This window comes from Phasianus colchicus, chromosome 9 (genome assembly GCF_987193195.1).
Source record: "Phasianus colchicus chromosome 9, bPhaCol1.hap1.1, whole genome shotgun sequence".
NCBI lineage: Eukaryota > Metazoa > Chordata > Aves > Galliformes > Phasianidae > Phasianus > Phasianus colchicus.
Window position 1 is genome coordinate 10,814,427 of NC_143444.1, and position 15,467 is coordinate 10,829,893.

General features: G+C 34.8%; 1 long non-coding RNA gene across 1 annotated transcript in view; it reads left to right on the plus strand.

Annotated features, from left to right (window-relative positions):
• The first annotated feature begins 1,109 nt into the window (after positions 1 to 1,109).
• The window catches only part of LOC149916817 (uncharacterized), a 29,250-nt gene continuing 14,892 nt past the window's right edge, over positions 1,110 to 15,467 (plus strand). Inside the window, exon 1 of the long non-coding RNA XR_016468949.1 lies at positions 1,110 to 1,200. This is a non-coding gene — a long non-coding RNA (uncharacterized LOC149916817). The remainder of the gene's footprint in view (positions 1,201 to 15,467) is intronic.

Here is a 15,467-nt window from a genome sequence, read left to right on the forward strand (position 1 = left end):
AAAAAGTCTTCCTTATATCTAATCTGAATCTCCTCTCTTTTAGTTTCAAACCATTTCCCCTTGCCCTATTGCAACAGATCTTGCTGAAGAGCCTGGCTGTTCCCGTCTTTCTTATAGCTCCCCTGTAGATACTGAAAGGTCACTATTAGGTCTGCCTAAAGCCTTCCTTCTCTTCTCCAGGCTGAACAAACCCAACTTGTTCTCATAGTGGAAGTGTTCTATCCATTGGATGTAAGCTTAACACAGTTGGATTTTTTTTGCTTTTTTTTTTTTTTTTAACTCTTTATTGTGTATGACTCATGAACAGTACTTTTTGCAATTACTGTACAGCTTTAGCACCTCAAATTGTCTTTATAGATGAATGCTTCTCAAAGTATATTTTAACTCTGAGGTTAAGAACCAGAAAAGTCAAATTAAATGTCTCGTGCCTCTATTTGACTAAGTGAATCTTAGAAAATTGCATTGAGTTAACGTCATGTAATTAAAATGCTGAATTAGTGTACTATATACTGACTGAAAATTTTTTGCTAGTGAGAATATAGAATCATGGACTATTCTCTGTTGAAGACTGAGTTGGCTCACAGTTAGCCCTTTTACAAAAATTATAAACTTGTGTAATTCATAGTACTTACAAGAAACGAGAAATAATTGCAGGATTATTTAGTCCATTAATTGAAACCTTACCATACATTCAAACAAAGTTTCAACTTTAGATTGAACAACCTTACTGTAGTTACAGTTCATACAGTTAATTGCAGGTTTGGAATTCAGTGGAATAGTAGAAATAATAAGTTTGGAATTCAGTGGAATAGTAGAAATAATAAAAGATATTATTAATTTTTTCTCATATGTGAAACAGTGCATTAAATTAAGAAATTTTTCTAATTAGCTAAAGATAAATCAGTCGTAATATAAAGTTTACTTGTGAAAATGTCTAAGAAATGTGGCTTTATTCAGTAATGAAGGGCTATATGGACGGTTTCCAGTCATCAGTAGGCCAGAGGATTTAGGACTGAATAGAAAACCTTGCAGTTGTCCATTAATTGTTGGGTGAATCTTTTTCATTCTCACTATTTTTTAAAACTGAAGCTGGATGTGTTTTTGTAGTTGTTACAGTGGCTAGGAAGATCTGGTGCCAAGAGAAGAACATGTGAACCAGAACTGCTTTCCTTTCCTTCCTGCACAATGCTGAGTGAAGAGGTAAGCATAAATTTTTGCTTATCAATGTTGCTGTAAGTTTTATGTATTTGGATGATGTGTAGCTGTTGGTGAGGATTATATTCTGTCTCTGAACAGGATGCTTTGGGATAAAATAAAAAACCTGATAAAATTGGAAACAAATTTGAGAAATTCAAATCTAAAAACTCATCTGCATGAGGTAAACTTTCATTAAGAATAGTTTCAAAGTTTGAAATAGAACAAGTACTGCATCTCTTTGCTAGGAGAATTAAAAATGGTTGCTTCCATCTGTTCATACAGTAAGAATCTAAAATTACATCTTCGCTTTCTGAGGATTTGGATATAAGTAAATGACAATGGAAAGAGTGTGTTTCACACACTTGGTGACTGAACTGGTTTTCTCCACAGGAGAAAATAAACAATAGTTTTAAACATGAAAGGTTTTGTTTTTAGCATTCACACTAAAGGTGAAATTTAGAATGGGATATAAGTTTTTTATTAAAGGCTACGTATGATTTCTTTTTTGTTTGTGAAGAGAATTCAGAGGAAAATATTGAGGCCTAGTTTTTGGAATGGATTTCAGGATTTTTTGCTCTTATCCATGCAGGAATTATACTTTTTTTACAGGTTTCAACTTACATAATGGTCTTTAATGTCTAGTCTACATACTTTTAATCACCTATAAGCAATATGTCTAATCCAAGATGACTTCTTAGGCCCCCTTTTTAGTCAATGGACAAAGGCTGATACCTTCAGAGAGCTGACGTGTGATACTGACTCTAACCGTGAACAGTGATTATTATATGATTTACCCTATGAAATTTTCTGTTAATTTGGAAATAAGAAGAGCCTTGTAATGTCTCACAGATGGAGCCATAACATTTCCTAGCCTAGAGATATAATGAACCAACAGCATACTATGCTGTCTGGACTTTATACTTGATCAGGAAAGATAGATGAAAAAGCACAGAGATTAAAGACTCTTTTTTCCTTTCCTCACTCATTGAAAATGCAAAAGATCACAAGTGAAAGTTAAACTACAGAGCTGAACCCTAGGAATCCAAAATGAAAGGCTGTTTCCTTTCTTCTGTCCTAAAGAAGCTTAGACAATTTAGGAAAACAATCTAGTACCATCTGCAGCACAAAGTAGGTAAGTGAAAAGCTGTTATGAAAAAAATGCAGTTTTGTATGTGGATGTTGTTGATGTATGTCCTTCATTCTCAAGGATTATTTCTGAGTTCTGATCAAAACTTTTAGGTTGAGTTATTCAGCTTTATGTTACCTTACGGTTTTTAGAAATATTTGCCATCTTAAATGAGCTCTTTCTGTCAGAAATGTGTGATGGCATAAAGAACTCAGATAGCTTTCTATTCCATAAAAAGTAGTTGTAAATTAGGTAGTACCCAAGAGACAATCAAAACTGAATTTCTGAATGATCTCCTTATTCTAAGGAACTTACATGCTTATGTAAGATATAAAATATGCTTATGCCTACTTTAAAGCAAAGCAGAATAAACTTCATCCATTAGAGGACACCGTGTTCTCACTTCTTTCATTTCCATTTCTTTTCTGTAGACATATTTTAGGAAGAGAAGATAGAATACATTTCAGATATATTTCTTCAATTTCAATCACTGTTGATCTATAAGTACCAAATATTCCTTACAGTGTTTTTTAGGTGCTAGGGACCCCTTGACGTAGAACCGTGCGTGGCTGGCATTGAGGTAAAGTTGGGTGAATATAAAAAGTGCACAATTCTGCTTTACGTTTCTTTTCACAGTTATTGTGCATGTCTCAGTGTAAGATATATATATATATACATATATATATATATATATATATTTATTTATTTATTTACAGCGGGGATGCTGAGGGGGGGATTATCAAGTTTTATCTCATTTCAAGCATAATAAGTAATACAAAAGCCTTTCAGGGAAAAGACATGTACATATTGTGAATTGGGAATTAATGTCTTTTTTCTGATTCAGTGACAATCCATTTCCATGTTTATAGATGTGCTGCTAAAAATGATGTTTTCAGAAAGGTTATTTTTTAAATGCAATCTGTTGTCTTAAATTGGAAACCTGTTACGTCGCTTTTTGATCTTACACATAGCCAAAAAAATTGTAAGGGTAAGAGTTGGAAGGTGAAAATAGTTTTTCATAGGATGCTGCATTTTCTTAGAATTTTGTGTAGCTAGTGATAACAGGAGATGTAAAGCCTCATTATCTTCTGATTTTTTTTCATTCAATTTCTTCTGAATATTGTAAGCTACATTTATCAACTCAAGGAATTTGCCTGTCTTTGGAGGTCAGTTTTTCAATATAGTGTGGAGTCGCAGATTTGCCTAAAGTCAGGAAAAGTGATAAACACTAACAAAAAAGTCACTGCTCTCATTCTAGTTAGATGTTGTGGGGATGTTTTGTTGTTTTTTTTTTTTTGTATTTTTTTGGTTGTTGTTTTTTTAATTATAATGCAGTGTTGAAAGAGCGGAAATATCACAAAGCTTAAATTTCTACAGGCGAATGTCCCTTGTTTCTGTGCTGTCACGGATGTCTATATGAAAGAGTCTTATAGGACCCCTCAAAGTCATAGAATAACAGTGCACTGGAGAGATTTGGAGTTTTGAAATGACTGTCATTTTACCAACTCTTTACTTAAATAATACCAATTAAACGATTTGTGGCAAAGCAGAAAGTTTTCTTAAAACTGACTACATTTAGTCTAGCCTGAAAAAATCCAAGTCCTGTATAAAATTATGGAATATCCCAAATAAAGTGTTTACAGGCAAAATAAATGGCTTGCAAAATTAGAGCGTATGTGCATGATGCTATAAATGCTCATGGTTGTTCATATCATTTAATAGAGTTATTAAGTCTAATTTACTTGACTGGTAATGATAATGTTATATTTTTTGGAATTAGAATATGAAGTGCTGCATTCCAGTTGAAAAAAATGACAAAGCTGTGTTAAACTCATCATTGAGAGATATACTCATTATTAAATCTTACTATCTATAAAATATTAAGGTAAATGTGCCTTTAGAAATTATTTCATCAATAAAAGCTCTGCCTCCTTATACAAAGGCTACGCCTAATGAGTTGAAGCTTTACCTTACTGTGTTTTCTAATGTAACAAATGTGCTGCTTCATCATATTTATGTATAATAACTTCCCTTCCTTGTCTTTCTTGGTAAAGATTTTGCTAGCACTGTTATGCAGGTTAGGAAGGATGTTGTCTTTTATTTATGAAATGAAATTCTGACTAAAGTGTTCTTTTTGCTGTGTATACACAGACACGTGGACTTCTTTAAGGCAGAATAGAAACATTTGACATACACTAGCAATGGTGAATCACATGAAGAATTAATTTGGACTACTCATTCTTGAAAGACCTAACAGGAGCTTTGCAGTATTCTGTGGAATCTTGCTCCCTTCTATCTATAACCAGGGCTTGATCTTCCACCTCCATAAACCTGCTGAAGGTTTTGGAATATATGTGGCAGGCTTCACCTCTGCTTGTTTCATCCAACTCTTTCCTAAATGAGATTTTATAATTCAGCTCCACACTAAAAATGACAAAATTATTGAAGCAGATAGAGCTACATTAAACATGTAGAAAAAAAACTAATTCATACTTGTCTGACAAACATTTTGATATTCTGAAGCCATCGTATCACAACCTGATTTTATTAGTGCTAGTTGCTGGCTTATTGGTTTTTTGTTTTGGTTTGGGTTTATTTTAGAACTGTTTTAGGAACCTACCGTAATGGTAGTTTATCACCAGAGTAAAAAATTTGCCTGCTAAGAATACATTTACAAAATTAGTTTTGAAAAATGCAAGTCTGTGGAGCCAGAGTCCTACACTTTGCTTGCCTGTGTAGAGTTTAGTTTATCAGTGATAAAAGGATTATTGTAAACAATAGAAACTGTTGTGGAAGTCACAATTCACAAAACTTGTGAACTTGAAATTGAGGTTTGAAGATTGAAGACTGTTCAGCTTTTTCATTACTCAACTGCACCTGGTAGAATTTACAGAAGTAAACTAAAATTACATATCAATGAAAGTGTAGTTTTCTATTATGGTATAAAGATAGGGCTGTTTCGTAAATTTCGACATCATTTTAGTTAGTTTTTTTCTGCATCGTAAATTTAACTGAGATGCTCTTAATACCAACAAATTTGCTGAAGATATCCATTCAGTTGATAAAATATTTCGTGTAATACAACTTTCAAGAAATGGAACTACATACGGTGGATTTTAAAACTTACTCTTTAAAATATGATTGTATCACTCCTATTTTTCCCGCTGGATTAGAAATAACAGAAAAATGTCAGAACAGCCATTGAATGCCTAATCAAAACTGCTAGAACAAAAGAAAGAAACAAAGTGTCTTAATGGCGTCTTTTATCACTCTCTTGAAATCTGTGTTGTATCAGTTTTATTAGCTGGCTGTACCTAATTATTCAGGAGTCCACTGTAGGGTTAATTTTTTACTGGGAGGATTCTGTAATACTTGCACACATGGAATGTTTTCCCACATAAAAATAGACTGATCTGCTGATCTAAATTATTCCCCTCTATGCATGTAGCATTCCAATGATGTTAATGGAATTGCTCAAGTAAAGACTGCACATGGGGCACCTGGGAACAGTAGTCTGTATTTTGTGGGGAGATTAAAAATATCACTTTGTCAGTATTGCTTGATATGTAAAACATGTTATGCAAAACCCAGTGCTCAAGGGAACAACATAAATTTCACTTTTATATTCCCATTATGCCAGGAGCTTTGCCAACTCATAAGCAAAAATATGTTCTTCTGTGCTCTTTGAATATAAAACAGGCAGCATACTTCGGAGGAAAAAAAAAAAAACAAAAAAAAAACATCTCTGAAGTTATGTGACCTACTGATTTGAGTGTTTATTTTGGGAAAGAATTCCTCAAAGGAACTTGTTTGGATCTTTATCAGACTCTAACATATCCAGGAGACTTTTGCACTCTTATCTAGTGGTTCACTTAGTTTTCCCTACCCACTCTAGATTTCTGAGACAATATTCAGAGATGAAATATCATGTAATTTTTTTGCCAGTGACATTTTCATAATCAATAAGTAGGTCACTGTGAATTGATTAGCAAGAAAGAGAGAAGGAACTTGGAAAACAATCTAGGTATTAATATTTGTCGACTCTTTCATCTTCTGAATATGTTTTAAAAATATAAAGACATATTTATTCAAATGTGTATGGAGATTATTATCAACAGATATACTCAAGCTCGACTTAAGAATTTGTTGAAAGAAATAAGATTTTTTTTTTTTTTTTTTTTTTTTTTTTACTATCTGTGAATCATTTTTTGGATAATTATTATTTTGAATCCAGGTTTATGAACTTTGGCTTTTCACATAATCATCATCCTTTAGAAACACTCTACAAATGCAGATATGAAAATCAAGATTACTACTGTCTCATCTGAATATGGTTCCACTTACACAGATTTCATTTTCTTTCAACACTAAAATATGTGGAACAACATAAAGCATTATGCAGACTATGGAAGATCCAGGGAAACCTCACTGAATTAGTTTGAACTTGGGTTTCCCATGCGGTATGCAAGACTACAGCTGTTCAGTTATGCAGCCGTGTGCCTAAAACACCACTGCTCAGTGACATTAAATCTAATATTTGTCTACCAGTCAGGATGGAAACACTGATTCCTACTTTACAGCACTTGCAAACTATTCATTTACAGCATCAGATTATTCTAGCGTGGATCAGCACCATGAATCTGGGTAGATACGGCTTGTCTTGTCAGTGTCCTCTGGGGCTGGATCATGGCCCAGCTGCTACATGTGGTGGTTCCACTCCAAGTTTAGCATTCAGTACCACACATCACCTCATCATCAAATTTTTAGTATTACAATCTTTCTTTTCTTTCCATCTGACCATCTGTCAACGGTTTATGGTCTGGTTCGGCCCGGTTCCCTGACTAGCGGGGCAGAGGGATCCACGGATCTGCGCCTCCGGAAAAGGGAAACAGGGGACCCCAAAAATCATTGAAAACAGCGGCAATGATCTGAAGTGAAACAAACTCATTTACTAAATATAGTATCAGCAAAATATAATGAGAGAGAGAGAGTGTGTCTGAAAGGTGGATAGGCCTCACCACAATGCTGAGGTGAGAAGTGCAGTCCAGTTGAGCTGATGGAGAAGTGCAGGCAAAGAAGAGAACATCAGGTGACCTTGCCAGAAATTATATCTTCTTGTTGACTGCAAAGTCCCCTGGGGAATGTAGCTGTTCTTCTCCGGACAGGCACCCGGAACTTGAGCATCAGCAGTCAGACCCCCAGTGCATTACATGATGTTATGATGTGGAATACTGATAACCAAAACTCATATAAGCATGACACCATTTTTGATTTATTTCTCCATTTCTTTTCAGATCTGAAAAAAAAAAAATCTTAAAAGAAACAGAAACAAATCCAGAGACGCATTTCAAATTAGCAACTGATTCTTTCGTGTCAGGCTTTCCAGAAATGTTTAACCAGTATTTGGATACTGAATAATTCACTTGTTAAATTGTCACAACATAATTTGATGCAAAGTAAACTAAATACGATAATTTCTAAGCAGTAACAACTGTCGCATCACTAACATAGGGGCAGGTTTTGGTATGACAAAGACTTAAAATTGTATTTGGTCCCCACTGGTGGATTTCTGTATGCACACATACAAAGACATTATTTCTTTCAGCTATGGTCTCTTGCTGACAAGTTAAAGTTCCTGTGGATCACCATACTTTCAGCTCCATCTATTACCTTCCTGTTTCTCTGTTCTCCAGAATAATTTCTCTTGTGTGCTCATGGATATTTTCATCTTTGCTTCTGGAGTCAGACTTTGGTAAATATTATAGGTGTATTAATGTAATTAATACAATATTTTTGCATAAAATGCTATTTGCAATTGCATTGACTTGGAAGTAACTTTATAAATTACAGTTTTCCAAGATGATGTAGGTTTAGTAAGTGAGGGAAAAAAGGTGCAGTATTCATGCATAGGTATTCATAGAGAAATTTCCCAAGTTTAATCAAGCAGTTGTTGACTTTCATCACTCTGTATGCAAAGATGATTTTTTTTTAAGAATCTAGATTTTTTTTATTATTTATTCCTTTCTGCAATCAGACATAGTGCGTGAGTATGAATTAGGACCTCAAATACAAAGAAAAGATTGTGAGGAGCAGTTTTTGAGTGTTTGAGTTGTAGGAACAGAGAATGAAGTGTAACAGGAATCACTTTTTCAAGTCCATTTAGAGTTTCTTAAGTGCTAAATAAATAAATAAATAACATCTGTTGTAAGCATGAATGATTGGTGGTTGCTTGCTGAGAACAGCAGGAGGCTTTGCTGTTAATCATCTATACTTCTGCTAGCAATCACTACAGCCAATGTAAGTGACTGAAGCACTTTCCAGTTGCAGGGCAAGCACTCTCAATGGCAAATATAAAGTATGAAAAAGAAAACATTGGCATCTCAGAAGTAAGAAGTGTTTTTACAACTCACAGAGGAAGTCTGTCAAAGATTTTTACACATTTGTATGGATGTATGCCTGGTGAGCAGGCAGGTATCAAAATGAAATAATAGAATGTGAGAATTGTAATTGAACTATTCTTCTGGAGACAGTAATTGGTACAACGTTTGTTATATACTTATGTAAAGGGATTTTCCAACCATACTGCAAGCACGTTTCTGGCCTAACTTATTATATGTTCACTGGGATTTTTTTTTAATCTTATCCCTTTCTGAAATAAACATTTTAGAAATAAAGAACTATCACTCCTCTTACATTGATTATCATTCTTTTTGCAAATATTTTGCAGTAATAAAATGAACACCATCACAGTTTACAAGAATAAGTTCAGAATGAAGTGAAATACAGAGTAGAAATTAATGTTTATACTGAAACTTGATATGGAGCAAGGACAGTTATTGCATGGTGAGATGAGATTGCAGAACACTGGCAGCAAATTGCAGCAATATTTAGCGGTAGTTCCAAGCTCCAGCCAAGTCTCTTCAAGCATGAAGAATTGATGACTAGAAAAGGAAAATTTGCTGGTAGTCATCTGTCTAGTAATATAAGCCAAGAACCTGGTTAAAAGCCTACTTAACTTTTTTCTAAAGACAGTTTTGGAGTTTTCAATTCCTGGACTTCATTAGCAACTCAATTTGAGAATCTTGTTGCTAGCATTCCTTTCCTAGCTCATTAAGTAATACAACAGTTTTCAGTATAGAATAGATGATTTCAGAATCAGATTATGAACAGAGAGCCTATTCAGAAAAAGACAGCATTGTGTAGTAACATTTTCTTATCCCAATGATTTCTTCCATTGCAAAAAAAAGTATAAGTTCATAAATCCGATGACTAACTATAGCTGGATTTATACAATAACTTCCGAGTTGCATTTTGTTATTTTGGGTTTTTGGAATGTTCTGAGTTGCATATCTAAATGCCAGCGATGTACTCCAGCCCAGATTTTTCTGTATCTTTGCATGGAAAATAATTTGTAGAATGAAATTCCTGTTTTTAAAATTCTCTTACTGTCATGCACTTCAAGCATAACATTAAAATATCCTAAGTGCCACACTTTTTTTTTATTACAAATGCTGCATATCAGTAAAAATGTGATTATTTCTGAAAACATCTAATGATACTTTATTTTCTTTCTTTTTAATATATTTGTTTTAAAAAACACATCTGTCTACATGTTTCATAATAGACAAAAGTACTTATTATTGCACATAAGAGATATCAAACCCTTTACATTTTTCAAGCTGAGATAAAACCAGAAAAACAGACTGTAGCATTCTTTATTGCAAATATTTGATTCTATAAAACTATATTTCCAAAAGAAAAGTGCCATTATGCTATAAGCCTTGTTCCTACACTGCATTACAATTAGTTGAATCAAACTCATACCAATTCCATAGAGATCGTCAGTGAGAAAATGCACTGAGTTTGTTCCATGTTCCCTCTTTGCATCCCTATCTGCTTGTAAATTAAAAATATTGCAATCAGATACAAAGCAGAAGCAGATAAAGCATTTATGAGCTTTGGTTCTGTTTGGATTATTATTATTTTATTTTATTTTTAGAGTGGGAGTGTTGCTTGCTTGTCGTTTTGCATTGTAGAGTAGAGTGGGATACAACTTTATGAGTGTCAATTGTGATAATTTCTGAAGGACCCACTTCCATCTCCAGTCAGTGATGGCTAAAAAAGGAGTGGGTAATAAAAAGCTACTTTCTTCAGCTAGTATATTAGGCATTGATCTAAGTCTATATACGCCTTGCTAAATATAGAGTCTGGAGGATTTAAGAGTTGGGAGATATGCTATGTATAAATCAAGAGGGGTGATCCGTCTAGCAGCCTTGTTTTTGTGTGATCAGTTTCAAGACATAATGGTTCTTGCAGATGACTCCTCTAAAAGAAATAATGAAATTCAAGATGTTAAATTAATACAGAGAAAATGCCACTGTCAAAGAGCTGAAAGCTATAATATATTCTATAGGAATAAGTTTTTTTTTTTTTTTTTTTTTTACAAACTGTACATTTGTTTAGATGGGAAGAAACTTGAGATGATTGCATCATCTTGCTTATGGCAGAGTACTTGTATACATCATCTTATTTGTAATTAGTCATGATACGAACTTCCAAATGTTACATAAAGTAAAAGCTAATCCCATTTTGAAAGCATCTGTGGGATCTTGAAAAACCTGTAAATAGAATTATAGAATCACAAGGGCTGGAAAAAACCTCTGGAGATCTAGTCTACCTATTAGATCTGTTTAAGCAGATTCCCTAAAGCAGGTTGCACAGGAAAGTGTCCAGACGGGTTTTGAGTATCTCCAAAGATGGAGACTATCACCCTTAAAATAAAGAAGCTCTTTCTCATGTTCAGATAGAACATTCTGCATTCCAGTTTGTGCCCATTGCCCTTTGTCCTGTCTCTGGATAGCGCCAAGAACCCCATCCGGTTGACTCCTGACTTTAACTATTTGTAAGCATTATGAGATCCCCTCTCAGTCTTCTCCAGACTGAACAGTCCCAGGTCTTTCTGCTTTTCCTCATAAGGGAGATGCTCCAGGCCCCTAATCATCTTTGTGGTCCTCTGCTGGAGTCTCTCTCTTGAAGTTCCCTGTCTTTCTTGAAGTGGGGAACCAAGAACTGGACAAAGTACTGTAGGTGTGGCCTCACCAGGGCAGAGTAGAGGAGGAGGGTAACTTCCCTCAACCTGCTGGCCATGCTCTTTTTAATGCACCTCAGGATACCTTGGCCTTTTTAATGTGCGCTGTAATTCCTCCCCAGTTGTAGGACTCTGCAGTTGCCCTTGTTGAACTGTAAAAGATTTCTCTCTTCCCAACTCTTCAGCCTGTCCAGGTCTCTCTGAATGACAGCACAGCCTTCTGGTGTGTCAGCCACTCCTCCCAGCTTCATATCACCAGCAAATTTGCTGAGGGAGCACTGTTTCCCTTCATCTATAAATAGCTGGGTATTAATTGCATTATCTAAATATAATATAACAGAATAACAAATACAGTAGGCTTCAGATTTGTAGTACTCTCTTGATAACATCACTGGTTCCTATCATGGAAGGTATACTTCAGTTAAGACTTTGATCTTTTTATTACAGTTGTACTTTTCAAAGAGGTCAGTTGCAATTTGCATTTGCACCGTTGAGCAACTATGCTTATCTGATGACTGTTGTCATTTGGGGATTTCTGTATCTGAACATTATAGCATCTTTGAAATGTTTACAGTGTCTTGAAAATTCAGGGTAATTTCCATTGCTATTTAAGCCAATTAATTGCCTTGTGTAACAGTTATATTAACTGTTTCAACAAAATGACTGCTAAAAGATAACACATAAAGGCTCACTGAATCTTAAGTGACGGCATTAAGACCATTTCAGTACATCAAAATATCATCTAATGCCTTTTGCAAAACTGTTATTAAATTTTTTAGCTGCAGCCAGAATTGGCCTTGTTGGGCTGTCACATCCCTGTTACCATTTTCCACACAGGTGTTTGAAAGTAAGACTGCTGTGGGATGGTCCTGCATGCTGTAGCACATTTTATTTTACTGAGATGAGGACTATTATGTGGTTTTATAAGTACTCCCACAACTGTAGGACAAACTGTGTAGAGTCTTAGCCTGAACCTGCAGCATTTTAGAAGTGAGTATGACTGTTTTATTATCAGAATGTTAAATTCATACGAACTAAAGTGTTGTTTTTTTTTTTTTTAAAAAAAAAAAAAAGAATTAACTGCCCCCTACACAAGACCAGACTCGAAGCTGTATAATTCAGGTATCCTGTCTGGCAGTCTGCATTTCTGAGTGACTGAGTTATTTCTACTATAGAAATTCAACACAGGTAGAATTATTTCAAGGATGTCCTGGTTTTCCTTCAGGAAGTTTTCATGCCATCCATTAACAAGAGCTCTGGAGGATAGCTGTTCACAACAGTGATCTCCTCCACTGAGTTTATGTTTCCAATTATACTTGCAGCAGTTGATTTTAACTGATATCATTTTTGAGGTGATCACTTTCTATTCAGAAGACCAAAAGTCCCAGAGTTTGTACTCCTTCATCTCCTAGTGTCCTTTATGTGTTGTGATCCTGTGCAACTAGTTAACATAAGGTTCTACTTATAAATTTTAACTGGAGAATGAATGCAATTTTTTGCAAGTTTATGCTAAAACTTATAATGAAATTGAAAAACTTGTGAAAACATTATGTTGTTCTTTTTTCATTTTCAGCCAGTTTTAACAATTTCCCTAATCTGAGTCCTTGTATGTGTTCTCTCAGAAAGGTGACCTGTTATTATTACTTAGGAACTCTCACTTGTTGTAGGATGTTTCTCACTCTGGTGAGAGTGCTGAAGCCTTACACTGCCTACAGTGGTGTAGTTGGTTAGGAGTGGGATGGATTGCTCTGCTGTAGTTTGTTATTTAGGTTAGAATACAACATGTTTACTATGAAAATCAGTACTGTGTTCTAAAAAAAGGAGATCTTAATGTATTAACTAAGGCAGTAATCACCACCAGGATCTGCTGATGGCATGTTGCGTGACCCTTACCTCTCTGGAATCTCAGTGTATATTTTCATTTGTCTAGCATGTGTAAACTTTTTATGACAGTGACTTATCATGTGAAAACCATCAGTTCTGAAGTTTCTAAATGGTATTGAAATAATTCTTATTTTGTCGTCAATAGCATTTGTAATGTAAAGAACAGATTGACATGAGTTGCATGTTCATATCATGAATTGTTGACAGAGAAACTCTTTAGCCTAGCTTAGGTTTATACACATTGCACTTGAAAATAGCACATGCATTAGTTTGTTTTGCTATCTAGCACTTCTGGCAGTGAAAGAAATTACATGGTGACTTGTCCTGAACAATCTGCCCTAGGTGTCCCTGTCTGAGGGATGGGGTTGGACCAGCTGACCTTCAGATGTCCATTGCAACTTCAACCGATCTGTGATTCACCCTGCTTATGATCTTTCTGATAAAAAGGCTTCTGCACAATTTGCATACTATTATGTACTGAGTTACATTTGTTACCGTAGTAAATTCGTTGTACTGATATCATAACCTTTCTGCTTACCATGACTAGCGCAGGCTTCTCTGGTTTACACACCTCTCTGTTCCCCTCGAGAAGCTATTGTGGTTCTAATCTGCATATTATGTAGTAATATATAGCATTTCAGGGTTTCTTAGAATTTGAACAGGGCTGTGAGTTGCTAACCTCTTTTGCTTCAGGTAGTGAAGTGTTAGTGGTGCCTTTGCCTTGCAGGCATAGTACTTTACTAGGACATTTCTACTCTGTGGCAACATTTTTGTTGCCTTGGCATGGCGTATCTGTTTTATACTTTTTTCTGAGTATCATTCTTGTTCAACCATCTCATAAAATAAAATCACATAGCTAAATTTTCATGGACTACAGTCCACTATGTGAAATAAAGGCTCAGGAAACAACCACACATTTTTCTGCTACTGTCTAATGTGAGTTTGCAATTCAACATTAAATAATATGGTAAATTACAGAAGTTGTAACCAACTACTGCATTCCTTTGCGAATAAAAAAATATTCCTGGTAGGCTGTAGCTCTTCCCAAGAAAAGATTCTCAAGTCATATTTGCACCTCAAAAGATGTAGACTGGCTCAGCTGGGACAAAGTTGATCTACCTCTGCCAAAAGGTATTTATTGTCAGGAGAATAGTGCTGATTCATTTCTAGTCTATAATTGTACAGGTTATTTGAATCAATTATATTGAAATATAACTGATGATATGACCTTACTTTACAAATTTTATATTGATCACATTCAAAGTAAAATAGAAAAAAAAAAAAATTGTAATGACTGACTTTATTGAGCTCAAGTTTAGATTCATAATGTAACCACCATTGTGAGTTTTCTGTGGAAATAAGAATATGAACAATTAACATGATATACGTGTACCTTCATGATGTGCTAACTCTATTGCAAATCTCTTTTTACGTACAAAAGAAGTTTGGTGGGTGGTTGTTTAATGTTCTTTTTGGGATTCATTTATTTTTTTCCCAAATGAGATGATATAGAGTTCACAGGGTTCACTTGATTTTTAAAGTGTTACTTCTGAAGCTATCTAGGAAGTGGAGAGCAGGGCATTGGCTTTTAATGTCATGTGAAATTAGATACTGATTAGCATTCAGAAAGTAATTATAATCTAAAAACTAGAAGCTGCAACTTTTTACATCTGTCTTACAAACCTAACATGTTTCAATTCATTCTTTAATAACAGAATTGAGGAATGGCTTCTTCATTGTTTTGCTGCACCAAAGTAACACTGGGTGGGAAAAAAAAGTGAACTGGAATGTAACCCAACTTGTCCTGTACCCCAAAAGACTTTCCAGTAGGAAATGAAGTTTTGAAATTGTGATCAAGTTCTTCATCTAGAGTGTCTTGGTTCATCCTTGATATTCCCTTCTCTGAAGACTTATAATAAGCAGACCCACTCACAGTAATGTCTCATGAGCACAGGTTCCTTGAAGCCAGGTTGTTCTGTTGGATTGTTTATTTGCTAAATGAAAAATAGTACAAGTAAATGGGAGAACTTAATTATTCAGCTTTCAATGTAAAACTTCCAAAAACATATTTTTCAGTTGTTTCTTGTTAATGTTTTAAATGTTTTAAATGTCGCAAATTAGGTTAAAAAAAAAAAGGCATGCAACTCCTTAGAAAAGCATGGAAGATGTAGC